Below are 17,311 nucleotides of genomic sequence, written 5' to 3' on the forward strand. Positions count from 1 at the left end.
TCCTGACGGAGCCCCAAGACATGTGTAAAGTGATACCTGCTCTCAAGGGGCCTTCATTGTTTTCTCCTCAACCAGAAACATTCCCAAAGCCATGCCACAATATGAGAAAGAAGCACAGGACAATGAAAGACAGATGGTGTCACCAGGCCCTCCGTGAGAACCCGGTGGTGGAGACGGCTCCCGCTGGAGCCCAAGGCAGGCCAGGTCAACGAGGGTCTGAGATGGAAACCAGGTCTGACAGGTGCCGTCTGGACAGGTGGAGAGGGTTTTAGGGAAGCAGAGGGCGCGAGGGAAATCGAGAGGCAAGAACGAGAGAAAGAGTCGGTGAAGAAACCAACGTGGCCGACGCAGAAGGTTTTCAAGGCAAGGCTGGAAGTGACTGAGGCTGGGACCCGCAGGTCCCGAAGCCCGCTGTCTGTTCCTTCCCGCCCAGGCCACGAGAGTCCCGGATGCGGTCACGCAATGGAAATGCGGACAGACAGCCGACTGGCCCACCGTGCGGTGTGCGCACAGAACGAGAGGGCAGAGGTTGCGTCGCTGATGCTGGCAGCCACAGGGCCAGGAGGGGCAACGAAATAAGAGAAAAGAGGGGCAATTTCGAGAAATTTTTCAAAACAATTGATGACTAACACAAACCACTCAAAAATCAAATATTCGATTTTTTGCACACTCATTTTTAATGTTCCCCTTATGGAGCCACTGGACGGCCAATTTTCCCTGTGACGGAGGCCCATTTCATTGCCATCTGAATTATATAATGCCTTAATTGTGAGCCTGTCACCTAGTCTCCCTTCCCAAAATGAATCCAGAAACCACCAGGTACGAACTTCTATTTAGTAGAATAAACATCTGTGATGATACACCAGGAGCAAACTCCTAATTGTTCTAAAACTGGCACTCTGCTTTGACAACCAACTACCTATTTTTTTTTTTAAGAAGAAAATGCTTTATTCCTTTAAAACACCTGCTTTCTTTCCTTTTTGACTTCTAAAGGAAGAGATTAATTTTCACTGGCAAGAAGAGAAATCACCGTCTACTATCACAAAGGAAAAGCCATGCTCCATGTTAAGAGCTGCCTGCTTCGTGAAATGACACACAAGAACATCAACGCAAAACCACAACTCAAGCTGGGGTCAACCCCGCTTTCCCACATGAAAGCCGGCAGCCTGATAACCTCACCCCTTTGGAATTAGGCTGCCTTTGGAGGCTGCAATTCTTACTACGCGAGGGTGGCCTCAGAACCACATTTCTGGACGGCAGGATTTCCATTAGAATCGCCTTGCCTTCATTCACTGCCTTTTCCCCCACCCCCTTCACCCCAGGGCGGTCATTCAGGGAGTTATAATTTGGCACTAAAATTCAATTAAGCCCCAACGTTGCTCATACGTGGTCTTTTTCTCGGCAACGCGTTCATGTCTCCGGCCGGTTTTCCAAACGTTAGCGGATCCATTTGGGAGCGGAGGGAAGTAAAAGTTTCCACGTCTAGAAGCCGGCCGGGGAGCTCGACACATTCAAACACCCGCACTGCGGGGTCAGGGCACCAAAGCGCCTCGGGTCTCCACCGCGCTCGGTGCAGCTGGGGGAGCGGAGGCCTCGGGGCGCCGCGGACACTGCCTGGCGCTCGGCGGCCCTGCACCACCGGGTCCCCCGAGCGCCCCGGGGAGAGGGCCGCTTGCAGGCCTCTCGCAACCGAGCCCCCGCGGCTCACCCCGGCGAGCCGGCCAAAGCCTGCCCAAGTATGGAGACCCCGTTGCGGACTGTGGGAGTTTGGGCGGCTTAATGGGATTGTGTTCGGTGCTTCAGGCGCTCCTTTAAAAGATCCCATGGCACCAACGAAACTCCAATAAAAGGGCCTAATTGCTCTCTGACTTTCTATGAAACTTTCTAAGCTGTGCTGACATCCTCGAATACAACTATGGAATTCGACAGTGGGGACCGGAGGGGGGGGGGGGGTGCGGAGAGAAAGCGGTTCTCAGCGAGGCTTGGGTGAGGTGGGGGGCGGCTCGGGGGAGGGGAGGTGGGGCGGGTGTGAAGTCTGCGCCCGGGAAAGAAAAATATGAGTGTTCTCCTTTGTGTGCGGACAAACAGCCGAGCGCCGGAGGTCGGGGCCGGGGTCACGCGGCTCCGGGCTGCAGCTGCCGCCGTGGGGCGGGGGTCCCGGGCCGCCCCCCGGGCGTCTCGGCCGGCGGCGGCATCGGCATTCCGGCGGCGCGGGCGGCCGCTGTCCTCGCACGACCCCGGCCCGTCCAGAGCGCGCCCCGCTCCGACCCTCGGGTAAGCTCCGCGCGCCAGGGCCCCTCACCCCTCGACAGGGCGCACGGGAGGCCCAGGCTCGGGCCCCGCCTCCCCGAGCTCCGCGGTCCCCGCGCTCCTGGGACCGGACGCCCAGCCTGGACCCCCAGGAGCCCAGCCACCGCGGCACCCGGCCCGCGCCCGGGGCCGGGGCCTGGGCCTGGGCCTGGCCTGCTGAGCCCGTTGCGCCTCGCTCCGGGCCCAGGAGGCCGGAGCCGCCTCGGGGCCGGCTCGGCCCTCGCGGGAGGGGGCCCACGAGAGCACAGGTGACCTGCCCAGGGCGCCCGTGGCGGGGTCACCCTCCCTCCGAACTACTCCGTGGGCGGTGGCCTTACCAGGGTCCCGGCCCGGGCGCTGGCGTCCCCGGGGCCCTCTGCGAGCCCCCGCCGCCCCCTTGGAGCGCTCCGGTGCGCAGGCGCTGGGCGCAGGGGGCCAGACTTCCGCCGCGTGGGCGCGTGGGCGCGTGGGCGCGCGGGCGTGGGCCGGGGCCTCGGACGCTGCCCTGCGTCCCCACGCGGTCACCTGAGGGCGAGGGCACACTGGGGGCTGGGGAGGGGGGGGCGGGTAAAGAGATGGCGGCGTCGGCGAGGCCCAGGCGCCGGCAATCAAAGGCTGGGGATGGCGCCCGCCGCGTTGCCCACGGCCAGGCCCAGGGCATGAAAGGATCTTTATCCTCGAGTGACACGGCGGCGGTTTCCTCCTGCCTCCCCCTCCCGCGGCCCTAATTGGGGCCGGCTGCTAATGTGATTAAAGGCCAGTTAAATGTTTCTCGGGGCAGATGGTGGGAAGAGGCCGGGACCCCTGCCCCCTCCCGGGGTCACGCCGGGCCCGTGGTCAGGGGGCCGGTGGTGGTGCCAGTCCCAGGGCAGCCTGGCCGGGCGCCCGCCGATTGTTCACCCCGAGGCGGGGAGGCCGCGGGCGGGCTCCTGGGGCTTTATGTAAGCTGGTGGGCTTGGGGCCCGGCCGGATTTGGGGATTCTTTTCGCACAGTTTCCATTTTCTGGCCTTTGGAACAGCGCCCCGGGCCCTCGGGGCCCTCCCCCTCCGGTGCCCGGCGCCTGCGGGGCCTAGCCGCGCAGGCAGGCCTGGGGGCGCGGGGCGCTGAGGGTCTGGCAGGCTCGGAGCTGTTCTCCGTGGGATCTCCCCACCGAGGACAGTGCGTCAGATGGTGGTGCTGCGGGGGCCAGGCGGAGCCCCCAACCCGCAGCGCCCCCAGACCTAGGCGACAACCGGGTCCCCACGTCGGCGGCGGCGGCGGCGGCGTGGGTGGTCTCGCCCTCCCGGGAGGGCTGGGCGTCGTGGCTGCTGGGGGCGCAGGGCCTCGGAGCCAGGGTGCGCGCAGCGCTGCCCGCCGCTCCGGCTCCCGATGGCGGCCGGAGGCCCTGAAGACCCCTCCCCGCCCTGCCCGACCCGGTGGAGGCTGTGCGGCCCCCGGACGGCTCCGCTGCGCCCCGCGCCGGGAAGGCCAGGCCAGTGCCCGGGGCCGCGGAGTCAGCGCTCGGAGCCCCGGCCGCACGGCCCGCTCCCGGCCGGTCCCCCGGCGGGCCCGGCCTTGCGCTCGCGCGGGTTCATCGCTCTGGAGTCCCCGAGAGGCCAAGAGCGAGGCTCGGCTGAGTCCCCGCGCCTCTCAAGTGGCAAATCTGGAACCAGTTAGGATGGGGGAGGCAGATGGAAGCCAAACGGAAGCCCGGCGGCAGAGTGAGCTCAGGACGGTCCGCCAGGTGGCCCTGGCCGTGCGCTCGGGCGGCGGCGGCGGCGGCTGCGGGCGCGCGGAGCCCCGGCGGAGCAGGTGGGACGCGGCCGGACCCACGCCGCAGGCCGCGCGCCCCCGTCCGGCCCCCGCGGGGGTCTCCCCACGGCCCCCCGTGCGCCGCAGACAGGGAGACGGCTCGCCAGCTGGAAGGCCGCGCGGGGCCGGGGCGGCGGGGACGGCGGGAGGGCGCCCGGCGCTTCGGGCGGAGCCGGCCTCGGACGGGCCAGGAGAGGCCATGGGCGCCCCCGCCGCGCGGCCCGTCCCCCGGGAGCCCGTCACCTAAGCAAGCGTGCTTCCGTGGAAATTTTACAGATCGGTTGTTTACTCTTTTCAAATATTTTCTGGAATAGTCTGCAGAACTTTCTCACATCTAACAAATGGCAGACTGAACTGTTGAGAAGATATGAAATAAACAGAATGACATTTCAATTTAAGTGGGGCGAAAGCAAACGGTATTTTTTTTAATAATATTTTTGTCAAAATGTGCCGTGGATCTAAAATTTTGTCGTGTTCAAAATATATAATTTGGGGGGGGGGTACTTCAAGTACACATTTTATACATTTTTCAACCAGAAGAAGTAAAACCTTTAAAAGGCAAAAGCGCAAAGCAAGAAGAGGCTGGGAAGGAAGTGGTCTCTCTCCAGCTCTCCTGTTTTTTTCTTCTCCTCCCTAATAGCCTGAAGGAAGATATAGTCAAAATAAAACAATTTCATATTAAACTAACACATAGATGGAATTAATTCCTTCCCAGATGGTCTGAGGGACCTGGCTGTTGCAGTGTGCCCAGAAAATGCTAGATTCAAGGTGATTTTCTCTCCCTCAGCCGCTCAGAGAATTGTAAACAGCTTCAGCCTCATGATTTGTTTTAATCTGCTTATCGAACGCAGATAAAATTAGAACCGTCTTCCACTTGACATAAACGTCGCTCAGGAAGAGTCACCAGGTTTTTTAGCCGAAGGAATATCTGGGTCTTGTTTTGTTTTGTTTTGTTCAAAATGGTAATATTTAACTAGTATGTAACCAACTACACAACTACAAGTTCTGAGGTCAGGAACCCCATGGCCGTAAAAAAGAAAAAAAAAATCAGTGTTTAAACTAATCTTGCCCTTGTTCTTTTCCAGCGATCTTGTGTCGATAAGCAAGTACCAGAGAGTAAAACAAATGATTTGTGTGTTCCTGGCAAATAATTTTTTGAGCTTCAAAAAATCAAAAACACGTTGCCTGTTGCTTTTTAGGAATACCTTGTAAACTGGACGGGAGGGGGTGGTGCAGGAAATACAGTTTCATTGACCCTTGGAAAACTGGAGGATAGTCGAGGTGCAGTCAGCTTTGCTCTGTTAGGGCAGGTGCCGCTCCACAGGAGGGTGAATCTGAAGGTGAGGCTTCAGGTGCTTGGTCACCTGTGAAGACACAGTGCCCCCCCCCCCCCCCCCCCGACAGTTGTGACAGGTGCGGTGAGGTAATGAAGCAGACAGGTCAGTTGTGCAGGCAGGACCTAGCCCCCCTCCACCACCACCCCCTTGCCCCCTGCAGCCTGGCCAGCTCCCATCCTGCCGCCCCCATGTCCACGTTTCGGTCCCATCTGGAGGACCCTCTCCCTTTTTAGGATGTTTTCTCTCCTTTAAACACACCCTGCTGGCCCACTCAGCAGCATTACCGGGGACCCATTTGTCATTTTCGCTCACAAAGCCAAAAGTTAACCAAAGTCTGGGCCAGAGAAGCCTCCCCCCTGCCCCCGCCAGGCTCCTTTGTCACCTCGACAGCCCAGAGAACAGGCCAACCATGGGACATCTTTATTCACACCCCACAAAGGCCAGGCGACCGCGCGTGCAACCTCACGCCTGGTTCCAGACGCAGCTGCATTTAGGTGTGTGAGAGTGTTGGAGTTTTTGTTTTTTTTTTATTGTTTCCATCCTCGTTTTGTTCTGTGTTTGCAGGGAAACTACGGTCCCTTTTGCAGCACTGGGGCCGGCCAGCCGGGGTTAGGCCCCGCGTCCGAGTCTCTGTGGTGGGAATAGACCCATTCAGACAAGGCCTAACAGATACGTGGGGCCAGCCCACCCCCCAGCCAGGGTGAGTTACCTGATTGAAAAACAAATCTGACAACCCCAAAGCTTTCCTCCACGTGCCCACCGCCAGCAGGAGGGAACACAGGCTCCTTCCTTCCCCAGCAGGCGTCCCAACCAGCCTGGCCTTTCTTGGCCCCTGCCAGCATCATTACCCTGACATTCCTTTGCCACCAACCCCCCCCAAGACAGTCTCCTCTGCCACCAACATGGCTCAGCGACAGGAGAGGCTCTCACTCTGCCTGTTCCCCGTGACCGCATGGGGTACAGCGCCTCTCAGAGCCGGCCAGCCTGGTGAGGGCCCTCGAAGGCCTGGCTTTGGGGAGCTCAGCAGCATCCCTAGCCTGCAGGTGAGGAACCCCGTGGGATCGCAGTCAAATACCAACACCCCAACCTGTCAGACCCCACACGGTGGTGCCGCCACCCTGCCGAGCCAGCCACATTGGTGTGCGGGCAGAGGCACGTTGCGGAAGTCCTCTAGCACATCCTGGCTCCTGTCCTGCGCCCAGCACTGGCGTTCTTGTTCGGAGAACAAAGGCCCGGAGGCCCCTGCAGAACAGAGAGAGGCTGAAAGCAGTGGCTTTCAAAGTTTGCTGACCGTGGCCGGGGTAAGAAATGCATCGTGCGTCTCAACTCGGTGCACGCATAATGGCTACGTATGAAATAAGTGATGAACTTTTCGTGCACGCGTAACCGAACGTTTTCGCAAAAGAATACTTCTCTTTCCGTGCATCGTGAGCCCTGACGTTTGTTATCCTGTTTTGTTTCTTCCCGGTGACGGCAGCCACCTGCTAAAATGGTCCCATGCTCCCAGAGGGCAGCAGCTCGGAGTTTGCAAACCACTGTCTTCAGAGCTGAGGGTGTGCGGGGTGCAGGAGCGTGGGACTCGATCTGGGGCACCCACAGCCCCCGCCTGCTACTTTTGCTTCCCCTATTCCAGCCCTGGAGTCAGACTGTCTTGCCGGGATTCCCAGAGCCATGACACTGGGGAAATCCCCTCCCCCCTCCTCACTGAGTTTCCTTCTCTTAGAATGGGGGTGACAGTGCCCACCTCCAAGGCTCCTGGGGACAATCAAATGAGATCGTGCACAAAATGAGGGCCTGACTCCAAGTGCCCAAGCATCCGTCTCTTCTGTTTGTCTGCCAGGATGCCGGCCCCAGTCTGCCTCCCAGTAGGACTCTCCCCCTGCCGGCTTCCCTTTGGGCCACCTCTGTGGTCCCCACTGCAGGCTTCAGGGCTCACAGATCTGTATAGTCCAGCTCTGTGTCCACCGAGCCCTGATTTAAAAAAAAAATTTTAATGTTTATTTATTTTTGAGAGAGAGAGGGGGACATTGCATGAGCAGGGGAGGGGCAGAGAGAGGGAGACACAGAATCCAAAGCAGGCTCCAGGCTCTGAGCTGTCAGCACAGAGCCCAACATGGGGCTTGAATTCACACACCATGAGATCATGACCTGAGCCGAAGTCAGACACTCAGCCGACTGAGCCCCCCAGGTGCCCCTGACCGAGCCCTGATTAAGTCATAGGTCACACCCCCGTGGACCTTCCGCTGGCTGCTGGTTGCTTTGGCACTGACCCCAACAAGAGTACGTTGTGGGATGGGGGTGCTGCTCTTCTCATGTTGCTGATCGAGTATCTGGGGCCCAGAGGGGCGTCACACAATCAGTAAGGGTAGAGCTGGGGTTAGGCCAGCTCTCCTGGCCTTGGAACACTGTCACACTCCCCCTGATGTGCAGCCCCTGGGTCCATGCCCAGCGTCCTCCCTGCAGCCAGGCAGAGATGACCCTGGCCTCATGCTCTCTCCCCAACCACCCTCGAGGGATGGCTCCTCTCCTGGGGTGTGGGGCTTGCTCCCTGGGGGAAGGACACGGAGCTCCTGTCTTCCATGGCCCCCAGGCAGCAGGGAGGACGATCATTCCCCGGCCGCCTTCACCTCCTCAGTCCTGGGAGGGCTGACTTCATTTTCCCTTGAACAGCCACCTCCTTGGGGGCAGAACCACAGTCTTCCTGCACCCCCCCACCAGGCCGCTCGCTGCTTCAGTGATGAAGTCAGACGTGTGACCAGGAGTAGCTGCCCTTACATCCTCTGCACATACGCACGCATGTACACATACACACACACACACACACACACACACACACACACACACCTGCAAATTACTTTCACATACGTTAACCGCTGCAGCCTTCCTGTAATCAGTATACGGACATCAGGAAACAGATGGCTCACTTACTCTTGGGCCAGGTAATAGAATTTTCTGGAAACACAGAGACTGGAAACTGATGGAAGTTGTCTGTGAAAGGCTCTTCCCCTCAAGTTTTTTTCAGGCTTTCTGAATCTTCCATGGCCTTAAGGTGGGAGGATGCCGTGCAGGGAAGCTCCCTGTCCCCTGAAACAGACAGAGACCTCCTGTGGGACCGAGCCCTTCTCCAGACACCCAGGTCCCTGCCCACAGCCAGTGATCTAGCAGGAGACAGACAGGCAGTGTGGGGGCTGTGGCAGGGATGGGCCGTCTGGGAGCAGGCAGCTGTGGACCAGGTGGCCAGGGAAGGTGGTGTCAAAGGTGGCAGCAAAGCTCTGGAGGAATGTTCTGGCGCCTGTGCATGCAGAGGCCTGATCCAGGACCCGGTGCAGTACAGGGGAGCAGGAAGGAGCTGGTCTGGCTACAGCAAGGGGCAAGTGGCAGACGAACTGAAAAGGAATGGTGGGGTGTCTCTGGCCCTGCAGCCTTGTCTACCCAGGAGTCCACGGGCGCTGCGGGGCCCCTCTCCCACCCCGGCCCCCTCCGCCCCGCCTCTCAGGGCTGCAGCAGGTCGCGGCAGTTCAGGGTGTCCGAGGGACCCGCACGTCCATGGCTGCTCTGCGGGGCCAGCCCCGTCTCTGGCTTTTGCAATCTGTCCTTCGGAGTCAACTTTCCCTTGTAAGGATTTTCCCTTTTACTTGTTTGGTTCCTCTGACAGCTTTTTATCGCTTTGAAGCTGCTCTTGTATGATCCAGCTGTTCTGGCCTGCTGTTTTCCTCCCTCTCGGGCCTCACAGGGGAGACTGAGAGCGGTGGACACCCCACCACTGCTTCCTTGTGGCCTCCACTGCCCATCTGCCTGTGTGGCAGAGCCCCGGGGCCCTGGAGCTGAAACGTAAAGCGCTGACGGGGCTCAGAGTCGTTCTCCAAGCTTGCTCCAGCCAGAGGCTTCGAACCGCACAGTGGGGAGGCGCCTGCACCCCCATTCCCCATGCATGCAGGTGCACACACACACATACGCCTGTTGTCCCGTGAAGAAAACTGTCCACATACAGGAGTGAGCTTCCCGGCACCGGCTGACCCAGCATCGCCCTCCAAGCCACCCTTAGGGTCAGTGCAAGACGCCTTCTGAGGCTCGTTCTGACCCCGGGGACCTGGGCGCTGGAAAGCAGGTGCCACAGACCCGGGCTTCTGGTCCCCCGTGATGGTCGGCTTAGGTGTGTGCTTCCCCTTCAGCATCCATGAGTGAGCGCTCCCATCTGTCCACCTGCCTCATCCGGGCATTGCTTCTGCTGGACAGCTCTTCACTAGGTGTGCAAGCATTCTAGAAAGTTCTTTGAGCTCCATTGGCCGTCGGGCCCTGGGTAATCAGAGATGATGAGGCTGGCCTTGCAAGGCAGACTGACAGGTTGCACAGAGGTGAGCAGGTTCCTCGGAGGGGTGGGGACCCCGCCCTCCCATCCTCCTGCTGGCCCGCTTTGCTGTCACACACGCCCCGCTCACCTCGTGCTCCCTTCCCTCTTGCTTTCTGCCCCCCTGCTCACTGGACTTTGGATGCATTTTATTTTTTTTTCCCTTCTTGCCAACCTGTCACCCTGGTCGCTGCCCTCTACCCAGCACCTCCCCCAATATATTTTCGTCTGAAGTTTTCTGCCAGTGTAAACCTCCAATGTTCTACTTTAGTGTGTGTTAATATTCATATTCTTAGGGACACAAAAACCCCAAAGCAAAAGAACGCCCAACAGCGGCAGGTGCCGGGGGAAATTGGGACCCTGTGGCCAGGTCTGCCTGTCCACCCTGCCCAGAGCTTGCTGAATTACAACTCCGAGCAAGACGCTCGAAGGGTGCCCCTGAACTTTAGTTCAAAGCACACCTAGTTTGGAGTCTGCTATAGTCATGGACCTACGGAAGCAGGAAATCCCTCGGATAGCATCTGGCCTGAGCCCCTTGTTTTAAGAGAAGACCATAGTGGTTCAGAGAGGGACAGGACTGGCCCAAGGTCACACAGCCAGTTGATAAGCCTGGTAAGACCTGGCGGAAGGGTTCTTGGCTTCTGCTCTGGCTGGTTAAGCATGGCAAGCGTTTAACGCAAGCCCGAGTCTTTGGCTGCAAACCGGAGAATGTAACCCAGATGGTCACGAAGGGTGTGATTTACACGCCATTCTGAGCATCCAGCGGAGCACAGCAATCTGAGCTAAGCATTTGCTGTGTGTTAGTACCGTCATGCCTCACCTTGTCTGAAGAAGCCCCCTTCCCCAGCCCAGTTGGCTCAGTGGGTACCCAGCAAGGATGCCTTCCAGGCCACGCCCCGTGCACAGGGCTCCACGGTCCAGCCCAGCCCCAGCCGTCGGAGTCTTTCAAGAAGTTGAACTAAGCACAGCAACTGAATCAATCAGACGGACCTGAGCCTGGGGCCCCGAGATCCCACAGATGCAGATGAGGGGATGTCTCCATGCATTAAACCGCAGGTTTTCGGTCACGTCCCCGCCCCACAGTAATCCTCTGTGCCCCCAGGGGCCTCTCATTGTCCCTTCATCAGCCCACACTGAAGGGAGGCCCTGGGGTTTCAGGGGCTGGACGAGACCAGGGCTGGGGAAGAGGTGGGTACGTGGGAGGCAGGCTAGGCTCCAGACGATGGGATGCAGGGTCCCACGTCCTTAAAAGGGTGACAGGGGCCCCGGCAGCACCGGGAAGGGACTGACACTGAATGTCAGGATGGCATAGGGTGAGGACCTGGTACCGCCCTCCAGCCCAGACACACTGGCCTGTCGCCCCACCCAGATCCCCCCAGACACCTCTATTCACTTCCTGGCGTTCCCATAACGAGTGACCGCAAGCTGGAGGACTTAATGCAGTAGAGACTCTGTCACATTTCTGGAGGCCGCGAGTCTGAAACCAAGGTGTCTGCAGGGACACGCTTCCTCTGAAATCTTCAGGGGAGGATCCTTCCCGGCCTCTTCCAGCTTCTGGTGGCCCTGGGTGTCGTTGGCTTGTAGCTGCACGGCTCCAAACTCTGCCTCCATTGTCACACACACACACACACACACACACACACACACACATGCCCAGAGCCTCCGTGTCCCTTCTCTGCTCCTCACGAGGACACCACCATTGGGTTTAGGGCTTACATGACCTCATTCCTTCTGCAAAGGCCCTACTTCTAAATAAGTGCACATTCTGAAGTTCTGGGTGGATGTAAATTTGGGAGGGGACATGACTCGACCCCGCACAACCCCCACACGCTCTGAAGAAAGAAGGGCCCTGGGCAACTTGAGCGGCCCTGGTGTGCGAAGACAAAGTTTGCTTCGTGACTGAGATGGCCTCAACAGAGCGGCCGGGGACTTCCTGACGAGCCAGGCCAGGGGTGTCCACACTGCCTTCTGTTGTCTCAAGTCGGGGCAGCGATGCTGCGGGGCAAGCCAGCGTCTGCAGGGAAACGGGAGGGGGAGGTTCTGTGGGGAAAGGCAATGGGCAGGAGCACGGAGCAGGGGTGGGGCCTTGGAGAGAGTGGCTGCCACCCTGTCTTCCTGTCCCCGTGATGTGTGGCCTCCCCACAGACTGGCTATCCCTCCAGAGCCCTCTCTTCACTGGTGCTGGTTTGCGTGCTGTATAGACATCTGTGCTTCTGTTGGCCCCAAACCCCAGGTTTCCCTTCCCCACTGTGGTCCTTCTGGTTGAGCGGGGCTGGCCCAATGTCACCTGCCACTTCTCTGCACACTGGTTGTCCACTCAGGAGTGGACCCAAGGGCAGGGTCGGGCCAAATCAGAGTCAGATCGGGCTCTGTGTGGGCACTGAGATTGCTGAATGGCAGAATGACCTGTGGAGTGACCTTGCCACCTTGTGGGGGAAGCCCCACCGCACAGTGAAAGGGCTGGAGGAAAGCTGAGTGCAGAAAGACAGACGCATGTGGTGGCCGTTTGAGCCATTGGGTCCAGATGAACTTTGGACACCTTAGTCTCAAGAGCCAGCGCATTCACCTATAAGCCAGCCCGAGTGGCATTCTTACGCTGACCGGCCACGCCTGTGCCCCCCGCCAGCCCTGGCCACGGGCAGGACAAAGTTTCCCAGGAGCTGTGTCCGACTCAGTACCGGGTCTATACCCAAAGCCCTGTCCACACTCAGTCCCCAGGGGTCATGGCTGTGCGCGGGACGGAGGCCAGAGACGAGGTCCCAAATGAGACCAGGAGGAGCTAGGGGCCAGGTGCCCCATACAGATGGCCAAGACCACGTCTGTGTTCTAGACCCTGGGCCACCGGGTCCGTCCCACCATCGCTGTGGAAGAACCGGGCTATGCACACACTTCCCAAGGAGTCTAGGCTCCTTGGTCACCCCAGCCCCTGCACCTGCGCCCTCCCTTGTTAGGCAGCGGCTAGAAGGACTGGTTCGGGGAAATGAGGGATCGAGCTTGTGGGCCCACATAGAAGAGAAGACCCCCTTTGCAAGTGGACGGGCATCAAAAATGAAGGAAGGTTCCAGTGGGGACGGGGCAATATCGCTGCCCTAAGTCCAGCCCCCGGGGGTGAGGGGTCTGCCTTGTGAGGGAAGCACATGGGATGCGAACCAGGACTTGCAGGGGGGCTGCTGGACAGACTCTGCTGCCTTCACGGCCCTTCACGGTCTGATTTCCTCTCTGCAAAATAAAGACCTTTGTCTTTACGAGTACCCTCCATGACTGAGTTTCTCCAAGGGTCTAAAAGCCAAGGTCACCAACCAGTAGGAGGCCTGGGGCCGGAGCCCCCCCGTTTCCCAGGTGACCGTCAGGAGACTGGCCAGAGATCGGGTGAGCTGGTCTTCACAGAGACAGGACCAGGGTCCCCGAGACGCACTGGTCTGTCCTCCCCCTAACCTGAAGCGGGAGCGAGCCCAGGAACAAGACCATTGTAAAGGCCTGATGTCATCCACACCACCCCCGTTGTTCTACAGATGGGGAAACCAAGGGGGAGGAGGAGTCCCCTGGCAAGGGTGCGGAGCTCGCCGAGGGCAGAGCCGGTCGCCTCCCATTCCACCGCCGCCCACAGCAACTCGGCCCTCGGGAGAGCCTGAAGTGGCCCTTCCGCTCCAGGCTGCCGGGATACCTGTGTCACCGATGGCAACGTCACCCTCTCAACAGCCACGCGAGGTGCAGGGAAGCGACTCCCGGCTCACGCATATGCTGGATTGGAGTCGGGGTGGTACAAGCGGGGCGGCTGGCGGGGGGGGGGGCCAGGCCTACAGGAGACCCGGTACTCTTCACATTCTGTCTGGGACTCAACATAGCTCCTTGGGGGCTTTGACTCGGCTACCGAGCAGCTACGGCACAGAAATAATTGGTGTCCGCCTCCCCAGCTTCTGCTCCAGAGCATCAGGGCGGGCCGTGGGTAGAAGAGAAGACCCCCCCTCTGCAAGTGGACAGACACCAAGGATGAAGGAAGCCCCCCAGTGGGCCTGGAACTGGCGTGGGAGCCACACGGGCCCAGGGGACACCTAGAACAAGGCAGTCCCTCTCTTGGCCTCACTTTGCTCACCCATAAAATGAGGCATTGGAATAGACCTTGCTCAGGGGCCTTCCACCTCCCGTGTTCTGGAAACCACGGGAGATAGAACTGGCCTGTAAGCAAGCACCAGTGGGCTCCCCGGAGACCCGGCTTCCCCTTCTGGAATCCCATTGCTGTCTTCAGTTCTCTTCCTAGAGACTCGGTGTTCTCTTTGGGGGGGGGGGGGGGGGAGGTTGGGCTTTTTAAACGACACGACCGTGTTTCTCTCTTTAACACAGGAAGACGCAGTAAAGGAATTCAAAGCGATGATTACCCTTCCAGAATGCCCCTGTTGACATCTTCCAAAATGAAGTCACGCCCGCAGCCGGAAAGAACCTGCAGAGGAAGAGGTAAGCGGTGAAAGCCGACAGCCCCCGGCCCCCTCCCCGCCCGAGTCCTCACCGCCAACCACAGAACACGCAGGGGCTCGGGCTCGCGGCCCGCACCCCACACCCCCGAACAGGCCCTTCACCGCCCCCCCCAGGCCTTGGTGTCTTCATCGGCAAAGGGGGCCAAAAGGTAATACCCACCTCCCGGGCCTTCGAAGGACCCGGCGAGTTACGAGCACACGCGCACCCGGAGGAGGGCTCCCGACAGGTACCAGCAGTTCTGGCGAATTCGCCCACGGAGCGCATCGCCGTCTATTTCTAACCCTTTTTTTAACGCAAGATGTATCAGACTTTGGCGTCTCGCTTTCTTTGCCTTGTTTATTTTAGAGCTCCGTCCATCCCAGCGCATGTGGGCAGACATACCTCCCTCTTGATTAGGAGCCTTCGGATCCACGGGCCCACCCTCCCCCGGTCACCGATACCACGGCACCGGGGAGTTAGAGGCCTAGAAGTGTCGATTCCGGCCCAAGCTGTGTACGCATTTTCGGTTTGGCCGGATTTACACTGCCATCGACGAGGATGCACGTCCCATCTCCGAAAACCCGCTAGCCCTGGGACCGCTGTGGTCTGGGCAGTTTCCAGTCTGGCCCGAGGTCGCCACCTCGGGGACAGCCTGGCGAGGCATCGCGGGACCACAGCGCCACAGTGATGCGGCACAGACACAGAGACGGGGAGTGGGCTCCAGGGCTGAGGGACGTCTCAGGGACCCCGGGGGGAGGGGCAGGAGCCACAGCGGCAGCCGGTTCCTCGGTGACTCTCAGGCCCTGCCTGGTATTCGTCTCCCAGGACATTTGATAGAATGAATGCCGGCCTTTTGGCCGGGACATTATCAGCCAGCTTTTCCCTCTGCAGCCCCGGGGCTGGCTGGGACGCCCGCCTCGGCCCCTTTCGGGGGAGGGGGTGCCCGCGGAGACAGCCCGTTGTGTGGCCTCCTCAGCAGGTCCGGCTCTGACCTCAGAGAGCCGGCAACTCGTGGAAACAGCCAGATGCCATTCTGAGCCAAGCCCAGCGGGGCTGCTGCCGGGCCAACCCAGGTCATCCATCCGAGTGACCACAAAACAACGAAGCCCATCTTCCCCTGCACCATTACTGGCCTAGAGAAGGTTCCAGAAGAGAGGCTGCAAACCTGTTTCCAGTGAAAGTGGCACCGCCGGGTGAGGAGACAGCCTCCAGGGGGACAAGGCAACTCGCTGGGAAAGACGGACATTCAGCACACTGCTGAGGACATTCACGTGCCTGGTCTCATCATCTGCCTGAAAGGGTTCGGGCCACAACCACCAGGCTCAGCCATGTCCATGGCTTTGCAGACGCTGTTCCCTGTGCTCTTCCCGCTGTCTCCATCCCACCTGGCCCTCTGGGGCCCTTTGCTCCCTCCTATGGTCACCGAGCCACGGGCCCCGTCGTGCCCCACCTTTTGTCTCCTCGTCCCCACCCCAGCACCCAGATTGCGAGCCTCTAGAGGTCACTGGTCATGTCTTTCCATTTCTGTGTCTCTGTAGCCCCAAGTAGTCGTGCAAGCTGGCAGGGATTCAGGAGGACGAAGAGGGATGTTTGCAACAGCACCCCCGCCCTTGCCTCTGAGTCCCGGGCCGGCCGCAGGGCTGGGGTTTTGCACCTCAGTTTCCTGATCTACAAAAAGAGGCGTGGGGATGGCAGGTACCAAAGGCCCCTCCAGTTCTGTTGTTTGTGGGTTTTCTCATGGAGGAAGCTGGAGGGTGGGAGAGGCCGGGGAGGCCCAGAGAGCCCCCCACTCTGTTCCCCTCATGCAGTGAAGGGGCAGCTTCGTCCACAGCGTCCAGGGCCGTTCCCGGGCTCCACAGCATCCCAGGGAAGGCAGCAGAGGTGGGCGGGGAGGGCATGGGAGGACAGGCTTTCACTGACCATCCAGCCCAGCAAAGCTAGAAACCGTCAAAAAGTAAAAATTCCATTTGTAAACAAGATCGAATTATTTGATTGTGAAACCAGTGTCCGTGGAATTTAAAATAATTTAATATGAAACAATATCATTTGAAATGCTGGCCAGCCAAGGACCTGGGGGCAGTCGGGGTGGGGGGGGTGGCTGGCCTCCTGTGGCCAGACACGTGGAACCCAGCCTGCGGGGATAACAACGAGCCACCGGTCAACAGGCAAGGTTGAGAGTCCAGTGCGTGGCAAGCCCCGACCGGGCCCGAGGCCACCAGCCTGGGCCTCCCGTCCTCCCGGAGTTCACAGTGACGGGCAAGCAAGACGCCAGCGATTTCCAAAGCAGTGCCGGAGAGCAGGGTGGGTGTGGCTAGGTGGCACACGGTCCGAGCCAAAAGGGAGGCCCAGGTGGCCCTCCCTGGGCCCCAGCCGGCGTCGTCGGGCAGGCTCCAGGCCGTCCCCGTATTGTGGTGAGGAACTGAGGACAACATCCTCCAAGCACGGACAGCAGGAGAGGGGTGTTCAGACTAGAAATGATGACCACTTGTGACCCCAGCTCCGCGTGACCTGGGGCCAGCAAGCCGCTCCCAAGCCTCTGTTTTGTCATCTGTGGAATGGGAACAATCCCGGCCCCCACTCCCCGGTGGCAGTGAGGGTCAGATATCATTCCTGTGTGTTCCCCTGAAAGCTGGCGTGCCCGACGGACGGGGGCACTCCACGGAGAAGGTGTGATGTGGCTGGCACTGTCGATGGACGCCCGCAGAGGTGAGGCGGGTGGGAGCCAGGTGCCCCGGACGCCTCTGTGGGCTGTGCACCCGGCTGACTCTGGACCCCAGCTGCGGCGGCCGCTGGCACTTTGCGGGAGGCTGGGGCGGGCAGGGCCCCGCAGATCCGGGAAGAGCAGCGCCCCGCTTCCCTGCATCCCGCCTCGACGTAAACACGGTTGGGAACATTTCAGGACCGCGACAGCAAGAAAAACAAACCGGGGGAACCCAGACAACGAGCGCAAATGCTAACTTTCCTGTCACATCCAGAAACCACGTGTTCATCGGGCCACCTGCGGGCTTGCGGCTCAGCGGGGAGGTGCAGGGTTGTTGTGTTTAGAAACCAAGCTAGGGGTACAGCTGCGGGCGCCACCTCCCTCCGTCCTCC

At 59.9% G+C, this 17,311-nt stretch overlaps 3 long non-coding RNA genes across 4 annotated transcripts in view; 1 reads left to right on the forward strand and 2 right to left on the reverse strand.

Annotated features, from left to right (window-relative positions):
- LOC109274565 (uncharacterized) overlaps window positions 1–3,666 on the reverse strand; it is an 84,731-nt gene extending 81,065 nt beyond the window's left edge. The window contains exon 1 of the long non-coding RNA XR_008417349.1: window positions 2,628–3,666. This is a non-coding gene — a long non-coding RNA (uncharacterized LOC109274565). The remainder of the gene's footprint in view (window positions 1–2,627) is intronic.
- LOC109274566 (uncharacterized) overlaps window positions 2,097–17,311 on the forward strand; it is a 33,140-nt gene continuing 17,925 nt past the window's right edge. Inside the window, exons 1-3 of one of the 2 annotated variants that reach the window (XR_008417348.1) lie at window positions 2,097–2,274; window positions 14,108–14,218; window positions 15,195–15,411. This is a non-coding gene — a long non-coding RNA (uncharacterized LOC109274566). The remainder of the gene's footprint in view (window positions 2,275–14,107; window positions 14,219–15,194; window positions 15,412–17,311) is intronic. The other variant, XR_008417347.1, reaches the window with a different exon arrangement.
- On the reverse strand, window positions 8,285–13,905 carry LOC109274567 (uncharacterized). Its single transcript, XR_002083697.2, has 2 exons — window positions 13,860–13,905; window positions 8,285–8,502 (listed from the first exon to the last, which is right to left on the reverse strand). It is a non-coding gene; the product is annotated as an uncharacterized LOC109274567 (long non-coding RNA).

This window comes from Panthera pardus, unplaced genomic scaffold (genome assembly GCF_024362965.1).
Source record: "Panthera pardus isolate Hobbes unplaced genomic scaffold, ASM2436296v1 HiC_scaffold_24, whole genome shotgun sequence".
In the NCBI taxonomy this organism is placed as follows: domain Eukaryota; kingdom Metazoa; phylum Chordata; class Mammalia; order Carnivora; family Felidae; genus Panthera; species Panthera pardus.